This window comes from Brassica napus, chromosome C9 (assembly GCF_020379485.1).
Source record: "Brassica napus cultivar Da-Ae chromosome C9, Da-Ae, whole genome shotgun sequence".
Taxonomy (NCBI): Eukaryota; Viridiplantae; Streptophyta; class Magnoliopsida; order Brassicales; family Brassicaceae; genus Brassica; species Brassica napus.
In genome coordinates, this window is record NC_063452.1 from 45,844,649 (window position 1) to 45,855,876 (window position 11,228).

The window sequence follows — 11,228 nt, forward strand, 5'->3', positions numbered from 1 at the left end:
CTAAGTTAGTCTATAAAAATCAGATTTCATTTACGTTTTTGGTCGGGCGAAGTTCATTACATTGCGGTTGCACAAGACAATCATATGCCTATGGTCCATTAAGTAAAGTTCAAAAATTTTAATATCTCTATTATTAAAAGAGAAGTACCATTAAAAAATATCTCTTAGTTTTCAAAGTTATTTACACTATTACTAGGTGTTTTCCTGCACCATGTGCAGTAAAAAAATTTAAAATATTTTTTAATAGATAAATATAAATTATATTTTAAAATAAAATTTTATTAATATTGTAAATTTTATTTTTCGTATAATATTTTAATATAAATTTTATTTAATTAAACATAAAAATTATATTTAAGAATATGCATGTATATATTTGAAATTATAATCTTAGATGGATTTTTTTATCTATTAATTTTAATTAAATATATTAAATAAATATGTAAAAGTTGCATAATTACCAAAAATTAAAATTAAAAAATATTTATAAAATTTGTAGATATATAAGAAAATAATGATTTTATGATTAAATTTTTATAATTTTCTAAAAGAATTGTATACATTTTTGAAAATTTTAGTAATAAAATTGTATAATTTAAAAATATATAATTAAATTATATTTCGAAATTAATAATGCCATATTTGAATATATTTATTGTAACGATGATTTATGAGTTATTCTCATATTCTAAAAAATTTCCAAAAATGTAAATTAAAATTAAATGTAATATATGAGTTATTACCTTATTTTAGAAAGTTTACCAAAAATATAAATTAACATTAAATGCAATTTTCCATGTCATATTAAGCCATAAGACATGTCATCAATTTCACTACCCATGTCATATTTGTTTTGTGAATTGATTGTAGAAATGACACGTGGCAAAATCACTTCGCAAATATAGTCTAGGGGATGCCACTGAATAATTATGGAACTTACCTATTTTAATGCTTGTATTTTTCAGTTAGATTAATGTATTGTCCTAAAATAAATAGTATCAACTAAATAATTGTTATCGAAATTATAGCTTTCCAAAACACTATTCACTTCTCTACTAAATCAATATCGAAATCATTCATTCTTATCGTAGGATCAAACCAAAAATATTATGACTCCAAGTCCTATGTTATATGTGCAGTCTACATCTTTCTTTCGATTCACACATATACTTTTTAAAATCCAATATTCAGTCACGCCACATAGAGCTAGGCCTCAATAAGTCCAATGGTATTGCATGGATATATTATTTTCCTGAATGTTATATATGCAGTCTACAACTCTTTTTATTCATATAAGTCATAAAGATATTAATTACCTTTAAAAACTATATTTTATCAGGTTTGTTGTACTTCTGATATTAGTTAGTTTTTATATCACAACATAATCTATCTCTATTATTAAAAGAGAAGTACCAATAAAAAATATCCCTTAGTTTTCAAAGTTATTTACACTATTATGCCACTGAGTAATTATGAAACTTACCTATTTTAATGCTTGTATTTTTCAGTTAGATTAATGTATTGTCCTAAAATAAATAGTATCAACTAAATAATTGTTATCGAAATTATAGCTTTCCAAAAGACACACTATTCACTTCTCTACTAAATCAATATCGAAATCATTCATTCTTATCATAGGATCAAACCAAAAATATTATGACTCCAAGTCCTATGTTATATGTGCAGTCTACATTTTTCTTTCGATTCACACATATACTTTTTAAAATCCAATGTTCAGTTGCGCCACATAGAGCTAGGCCTCAATAAGTCCAATGGTATTACATGGATATATTATTTTCATGAATGTTATATATGCAGTCTACAACTCTTTTTATTCATATAAGTTATAAAGATATTAATTACCTCTAAAAACTAAATTTTATCATGTTTGTTGTACTTCTGATATTAGTTAATTTTTATATCACAACATAATCTATTCTATTAAAACTGAAGTAGAAAATAATACTTGCATATTTTTAAGTGGTTTCTTACCGGTTTTCATTCTCTTTTTAACTAATTTTAACTACTTTATTTATTGATTTTACTAATTAATTCGACATCATTTATTACAAATCATAAAACAAAAATTACCTATTTTAAAGTATTTTACATATTATTTTCATTTTTCACTCTTCTTAGCTACTTCGCTAATTGTATTAACTATAGTCTTTGAACATCATTTATCTTATGTGTTAAACCTAATAATTTTACAAGTTTGAATGAAATTGCTTCATTCGTGACAAGAATTCAAATCGGTTAACTATTTTTTGTATACATAATCAGTTAGACATGGACATCCAAGTCCATTCGAATATAAATCAATTTTATTTGGATATCGGGTTTTTGGATTTTAAAATTAAAATCCATTTGAGTATTATAAATTTTTGGACGGGGTTTGAGTCTCTTTCCGGGTCTGGGTAGGTTCGTAAGAAATTAAAATATCCAAATAATCTATGGATTTAAAAAAATCATTAAAATTGTATAAAAGAAAAAAAAATCAAAATCAAAATTCGCGCGGGTGCGCGGGTCAAGCTCTAGTTTGTTTTTATAATACATATACTTAATATACGTATAACCACTAAATTAGTCTATCAAAATCAGATTTCATTTACATTTTTGGTAGTTCATTACATTGCAGTTGCACAAGACAATCATATGCCTATGGCCCATTAAGTTAAGTCCAAAAATTTTGATATTTGTTTTATAATACATTTACTTAACGTAAAGAGAAATTTACTAAGATAACCATTTTTAATTTTTTTTTGTCACAAAAATAGTTCTCAATGAGGTATATGACCAAAAGAAGTTTTATTAAAGGATAAAAATACATTTACACCGTAGGATTAACCAATCTAGACTTAGAGTTAAGGGTTAAGGTGTGAGGTTTTGAAGACAAGATTTCAAAATTTTAAAAATTAAAATTAAAAATTTCAAAATAAAAAGGAATTACAAATTAAATAGTTTTGAGAACTATTTTTGTGACAAAAACTTAAGAAAATAGTTATTTGAGAGAATTGCCTTACTGTAAAAGACCTTTAAATATTTTCTGGTTTTATACCTATATAATTAAATGTTTATTAACTGAAAAATCAATAAAGTAAAACTAATTTTTTAGAAACAAAATTACAATTATGTAACATAAACTAAGTATTTAATCCTGTGTCTGGCGCGGATCACTACCTAGTATTTGTTATTTACTATGTACGACATACAGTTAAGCGACCTATAACTGACATCTCCATTATTAAAAGAGAAGTACCAATAAAAAATATCCCTTAGTTTTCAAAGTTATTTACACTATTATGCCACTGAGTAATTATGGAACTTACCTATTTTAATGCTTATATTTTTCAGTTAGATTAATGTATTGTCCTAAAATAAATAGTATCAACTAAATCATTGTTATCGAAATTATAGCTTTCCAAAAGACACGATTCACTTCTCTACTAAATCAATATCGAAATCATTCATTCTTATCGTAGGATCAAACCAAAAATATTATGACCCCAAGTCCTATGTTATATGTGCAGTCTGCATCTTTCTTTCGATTCACACATATACTACACATATACTTTTTAAAATCCAATGTTCAGTCACGCCACATAGAACTAGGCCTCAATAAGTCCAATGGTATCGCATGGATATATTATTTTCCTGAATGTTATATATGCAGTCTACAACTATTTTTTTTCATATGTCATAAATATATTAATTACCTCCAAAAACTATATTTTATCATGTTTGTTGTACTTCTGATATTAGTTAGTTTTTATATCACAACATAATCTATTCTATTAAAACTGAAGTAGAAAATAATACTTACATATTTTCAAGTGGTTTCTTACCGATTTTCATTCTCTTTTTAACTAATTTTAACTACTTCATTTATTGTTTTTACTAATTAATTCGACATCATTTATTACAAATCATAAAACAATAATTACCTATTTTAAAGTATTTTACATATTATTTTCATTTTTTCACTCTTCTTAGCTACTTCGCTAATTGTATTAACTATAGTCTTTGAACATCATTTATTTTATGTGTTAAACCTAATAATTTTACAAGTTTGAATGAAATTGCTTCATTCGTGACAAGAATTTAAATCGGTTAACTATTTTTTGTATACATAATCAGTTAGACATGGACATCCAAGTCCATTCGAATATAAATCAATTTTATTTGGATATCGGGTTTTTTTATTTTAAAATTAAAATTCATTTGAGTATTATCAATTTTTGGACGGGGTTTGAGTCTCTTTCCAGGTCTGGGTAGGTTCGTAAGAAATTAAAATATCCAAATAACCTATGGATTTAAAAAAAATCATTAAAATTGTATAAAAGAAAAAAAACAATTTACACTATTATGCCACTGAGTAATTATGGAACTTACCTATTTTAATGCTTGTAATTTTCAGGTAGATTAATGTATTGTCCTAAAATAAATAGTATCAACTAAATCATTGTTGTCGAAATTATAGCTTTCCAAAAGGCACGATTCACTTCTCTACTAAATCAATATCAAAATCATTCATTCTTATCGTAGGATCAAACCAAAAATATTATGACCCCAAGTCCTATGTTATATGTGCAGTCTACATCTTTCTTTCGATTCACACATATATTACACATATACTTTTTAAAATCCAATGTTCAGTCACGCCACATAGAGCTAGGCCTCAATAAGTCCAATGGTATCGCATGGATATATTATTTTCCTGAATGTTATATATGCAGTCTACAACTCTTTTTTTTCATATAAGTCATAAAGATTTTAATTACCTCTAAAAACTATATTTTATCATGTTTGTTGTACTTCTGATATTAGTTAGTTTTTATATCACAACATAATCTATTGTATTAAAACTGAAGTAGAAAATAATACTTGCATATTTTTAAGTGGTTTCTTACCGATTTTCATTCTCTTTTTAACTAATTTTAACTACTTCATTTATTGTTTTTACTAATTAATTCGACATCATTTATTACAAATCATAAAACAATAATTACCTATTTTAAAGTATTTTACATATTATTTTCATTTTTTCACTCTTCTTAGCTACTTCGCTAATTGTATTAACTATAGTCTTTGAACTTCATTTATCTTATGTGTTAAACCTAATAATTTTACAAGTTTGAATGAAATTGCTTCATTCATGACAAGAATTCAAATCGGTTAACTATTTTTTTGTGTACATAATCAGTTAGACATGGATATCCAAGTCCATTCGAATATAAATCAATTCACTACAAGAAAAATCGGCATTAGTAGCACCCGAAAAACGCTATCATATCGTTTTCGTAGCGTTTCGAAGAACGCCGTGACAGCCGCAGCTATAATAGACCCCCATCTATCGTAACATTTTCCGTGTGCTATAAATAATAGAGATGTTGTAACGTTAATTTCTTCCTATAATAACATATTTTATAACACATTTTTCTTGTTATTACGTAGATTTCTATGGCATTTTGGTCATGTTGCAACATTATTTTTAATAACACATTTTCAGTGCCACTGAATATATATATTTATTTATAAAAAATTATCCAAAAATTATCCAGAATATATATATTTATTTATAATGCTATGATTAAAAATAAAATAATTAAAAATTTACTAAATTAATTAATTATAATTAAATTAATTAAATTTTAGTTAATTAGAAATTAAATAATTAAAATGAAATCGATAATAAATTCAGAATTAAAATTAAATTTTATTTATTAATTAGAATCAGTATACAAATAATTAAGGAAAACATTAAACCAAAAACTAATTAAAAACATTAAACCAAAAACTAATTTAAAAACAGTAAACCAAAAACTAATTAACCTAAGGTCCTAAACCTAAAACCTAAGCCGCTCCCAGAGCCTCCGCCTCCAGCTTTGTAACCCTAATCCTCCGCCTCCAGCTTTGTAACCCTAATCCTCCGCCTCCAGACTCCAGCCTCCAGAGTATCCGCCGCCTCCAGCTTTGTAACCCTAATCCTCCGCCTCCAGACTCCAGCCTCCAGAGTATCCGCCTCAAGCCTCTGTTCTCTTACTCCAGCCTCCAGAACCTCTATTCGCTTACTCCGGTCGCATTTGCATTGTCCACCTTCTCCATCAAGCTCCTATGCCTTGTCCACCTTGTACCAAGAACAAACAAAAATAAATTTCAAAATACAGAGGAGAGAGAGAGATAGAGATAGAGATAGAGAGAGAGTGCGAGAGAGAGATGTGACCAGTGGTGGTGACGACGAGTGATGAGATGATGGTGGTGGTGACGAGCGGATGGGATAGATGGTGATGGTGGTGGTGGTGTGGTTAGGAGGTCAACGGAGACGAAGCTCACGGACAGACCCGACACAGCACTGGTCCTCTTCACTTTCTTGGAAAAAAAAAAGAGGAGAGAAAAGATGAGCAAAGGATAAAAACAGAGATGAGATAGATGAGCAAACGAGAAAGAGAGATGAAATGAGCAGATCGAAGAACAGAAGGAGTATAGGAAAAACAAAGAAGAGAATTGTGTGGAGGAAGAATAAAAGAAGAAAGAGACAACAGAACTAAATTAATATGATCCCTTTGATGAATACTTATCAACGGTTGATATTAAAGAATGGTGATCCACGCCTTTGTGATAGATTGATGAGAGAGGCACTTGTGACGAGAAGAAACAGAAACCGTTAGATAAGATTTGATCAATGGTAGAGATTAAAAGTTGGTTATCCTCACCACAACGTATCAACCAATGAGAAATAAAACCGATAAAATAAAAGAAAAAATATTGCTCCATCGGATTGGATTGGATCTGATCTAAAGGACGAAAATGAAAATAGGTAATCCCTTGTGTATAAAGATTAGCCAATGAGATGTTTTTTGTTTTGTGTTTTTTATTTTCCTCTGTTATGCAACGTTTTCTTTTAATAATTTTAATTGATATGTTTAATATAGTTGACTGTTATAATTTCTTAATTACAATTTTAGGTGTATTTAGATTTATTATTTTATTTTATGATTTAGAGTTTATGTGTTTATGGTTTAGAGTTTGGTGATTAAGTTTTTCTCAATGTTTGAAAAAGACTATTTATGATTTAGGGTTTGGAGTTTTGAATGTATAAGGGTTTAGGGTTTATAATTTTATATTTTTAGATGGAAGCAAACTTTGATGTGGCAATTATGATTAATGACTATATGAAAATATTTATTTTAATAACCTTATAGTATTCAACTTGAAATAAATGATTTATCATAAAAGTTAAAAGTTAAGAGTATCAATTAAAGATTAAGGTTTGTACTGCGTAGGGTTTGAAGTGTTGAATGCGGTTTGAGGTTAAGTTTTAAGGTTTAGGATTTAAAGTATGATATAAGGTTTGGAATTAAGTTTTGGGGTTTAGGGTAGTAAGTATACCAAACTCTGTATAATATTATCACACTAAACATATAAACCCCTGAACTATTATATATAAAATATTTTATAACAAAACTCTAATTATCATTTTTATCCTTTAGTTTTACATTCGAAAATATAAATTAAAATACAAATACATATTTAGTGTTTGAGATTTAAATTTTAAAAACATGATTAGGGTTTAGGGTTTTGTTTAAAAAAAAAACTAAGAACGACATCAATTGATCCTGTATTTTGTAATGCTATTTTATTTCATTTATTTGAATAATATTCTACATAATTTTGTACAGCATAACTTATCTTAAATACACATACCACGTCTAATAACTCAACCTACTACATAACTTTCAAAACTAGCAAAATCACTTTGCCACTAGTCTTCAGCAGCTCCATGTTTTGTTCCTCCAAGCACTTCCTCCATGTCGTGAAACAGCTACTCCCGAAGGTAAGCAATAGTCTTAGAAGCATGGATCAGTTTCACCTAAAACACATTCAGAGAACATCCACAATTAGCCAAAGACATTCAAGTGTTACTTTCTAGACTATCTTCATTACTACTCCACAAATCAACATATACGCCACAAGTTCCAGCCACTCAAGTACTAGAAACCAAGCTTAAACTAAACCAGCTGATAAAGTGATATACGGAAGCGACTTTGTATATCTGTTGACTAAGATAGGAAAACATAAGCACCAACTAAATAACTTGATAAATCAACACATAAGTTTACGTTTTCAGAACTTAATCTCCAGCAAGAAGCAGATCCAAGTAGAAAACCCATCAGTAATCATCACCAGCGTGCTAACAATACACAACCAAAAACTACTTCACGAATCTCAGATTCCCTTCTTCTAAAGTCACGAGCTTTAAACCAAGAAAAATACTTAACCATAAGCCAATTGCTAAGCGAAGAACACAGAACAGAGCAACACAACAACAAAAAAAACCTAAGATTCAACAGCAGCTAATCTCAAACCTAAACTCCTCGATCCAACATCTTGTGTTCCAAAACATTAACCACTTCATCTGCTTCAACTGGTTTCTGATTTGTGCTCTAAACAACTTCAGCACCAACTCCTCTAAACAAAAACGCAAGCTCCATTAACAGCAAAGGTCCACCTAAAACCACACAAACTAACTTCATCACTTGAAAAGACGAAAACTTGAGTTCGACCGGAGATTCAGATGTCAAGTAAACCATCACCTGAGAGGGATAGTCCGGAGACGCAGCGACGAAGCCGGAGACACAACGGAGACACGGTGACAAAGCCGGAGATGCAGCGGCGGATGAGCCATCTGAATATGGAGTAGATCTGAGTCGTTGTCCATTGAAGCGTCTTCTCGTCCTCTGCTTATGAAGGACAGACGTCTTCCGACTTGCCACCGGCACTGCTCCGCCACCTCTATTTGTCACTCGCCATCTCTGATTGTGGCTCGAATCTGACTCGAGTCAAGCGTTGTAGACAAAGCTTTCATCACGGCCTAGAGAGAGAGAGAGAGAGAGAGGGTTGAATCGTGAGAGGTTGATTTGAGTCAAGCTCTGTGTGTAGATCTTGTGACTTTGTGATTTTAGGTTTATCACGATTCGAATACAGAGAGCTTTGGTGTGTTTCAAAAAAAAAGAAAAAAAGGGAGAGCTTTGGTAGTCTTGTTTTTTCCGTGATGTATTCGGAGAAGTAAAGGAAATGAATTGGGCAAGTGTTTTGCGAAGTATTTTTTTTTTATTTTGGCGGATAAAATTAAAATTTTAGCACAAAATTGTTACCTTAAACAAAATCCGCGTCTTTTATTTCTCTTTTTAATAAAATTTGATCCTAGCACTAATTTAGTGCTACGATAAAGTTGTTGTCCGAAATTGCTACTTTTAATAGCAGTTGGTGAATTAGTGCTACCGCGAACTGCTACCAATACTCATATTTCTTGTAATGAATTTTATTTGGATATTTGGTTTTTGGATTTTAAAATTAAAATCCATGTGAGTATTATAAATTTTTGGACGGGGTTTGAGTCTCTTTCCGGGTCTGGGTAGGTTCGTAAGAAATTAAAATATCCAAATAACCTATGGATTTAAAAAAATCATTAAAATTGTATAAAAAAAAATCAAAATCAAAACTCGCGCGGGTGCGCGGATCAAACTCTAGTTTGTTTTTATAATACATATACTTAATATACATATAACCACTAAATTAGTCTATAAAAATCAGATTTCATTTACATTTTTGGTAGTTCATTACATTGCAGTTGCACAAGACAGTCATATGCCTATGGCCCATTAAGTTAAGTCCAAAAATTTTGATATTTGTTTTTATAATACATGTACTTAACCTAAAGAGAAATTTCCTCAGATAACAATTTTTAATTTTTTTTGTCACAAAAATAGTCCTCAATGAGGTAAATGACCAAAAGAAGTTTTATTAAAGGATAAAAATACATTTACACCGTAGGGTTAACTAATCTAGACTTAGAGTTTAGAGTTAAGGTGTGAGGTTTTGATGACAAGATTTCAAAATTTTAAAAATTAAAATTAATATTTTTTAAAATAAAAAAGGACTACAAATTAAATAGTTTTGAGAACTATTTTTGTGACAAAAACTTAAAAAAAATAGCTATTTGAGAGGATTACCCTAATGTAAAAGACCTTTAAATACTTTCTGGTTTTATACCTATATAATTAAATGTTTATTAACTGAAAAATCAATAAAGTAAAACTAATTTTTTAGAAACAAAATTACAATTATGTAACATAAACTAAGTATTTAACCCTGCGCCTGGCGCGGATCACTACCTAGTATTTGTTATTTACTATGTACGACATACAGTTAAGCGACCTATAACTGACATCTCTATTATTAAAAGAGAAGTACCAATAAAAAATATCCCTTAGCTTTCAAAGTTATTTACACTATTATGCCACTGAGTAATTATGGAACTTACCTACTTTAATGCTTGTATTTTTCAGTTAGATTAATGTATTGTCCTAAAATAAATAGTATCAACTAAATCATTGTTATCGAAATTATAGCTTTCCAAAAGACACGATTCACTTCTCTACTAAATTAATATCGAAATCATTCATTCTTATCGTAGGATCAAACCAAAAATATTATGACCCCAATTCCTATGTTATATGTGCAGTCTACATCTTTCTTTCGATTCACACATATACTTTTTAAAATCCAATGTTCAGTCAAGCCACATAGAGCTAGGCCTCAAAAAGTCCAATGGTAATGCATGGATAAATTATTTTCCTGAATGTTATATATGGAGTTTACAACTCTTTTTTTTCATATAAGTCATAAAGATATTAATTGCCTCTATAAACTATATTTTATCATGTTTGTTGTACTTCTGATATTAGTTAGTTTTTATATCAAAACATAATCTATTCTATTAACACTGAAGTAGAAAATAATACTTGCATATTTTTAAGTGGTTTCTTACCGATTTTCATTCTCTTTTTAACTAATTTTAACTACTTCATTTATTGTTTTTACTAATTAATTCGACATCATTTATTACAAATCATAAAACAATAATTACCTATTTTAAAGTATTTTACATATTATTTTCATGTTTTCACTCTTCTTAGCTACTTCGCTAATTGTATTAACTATAGTCTTTGAACATCATTTATCTTATGTGTTAAACCTAATAATTTTACAAGTTTGAATGAAATTGCTTCATTCATGACAAGAATTCAAATCAGTTAACTATTTTTTTGTGTACATAATCAGTTAGACATGGATATCCAAGTCCATTCGAATATAAATCAATTTTATTTGGATATCTGGTTTTTGGATTTTAAAATTAAAATCCATGTGAGTATTATAAATTTTTG

General features: G+C 28.7%; 1 long non-coding RNA gene across 2 annotated transcripts; it reads right to left on the minus strand.

The window, feature by feature from the left end:
* Positions 1-5,696: 5,696 nt before the first annotated feature.
* LOC106358502 lies at positions 5,697-9,317 on the minus strand. 2 transcript variants are annotated; one of them, XR_007328753.1, is made up of 4 exons: positions 8,595-9,317; positions 8,367-8,509; positions 6,224-7,870; positions 5,697-6,127 (listed from the first exon to the last, which is right to left on the minus strand). It is a non-coding gene; the product is annotated as an uncharacterized LOC106358502 (long non-coding RNA). The 2 variants fall into 2 exon arrangements; XR_007328752.1 differs by having other exon boundaries at positions 6,224-8,509; positions 8,595-9,316.
* Positions 9,318-11,228: the final 1,911 nt, after the last annotated feature.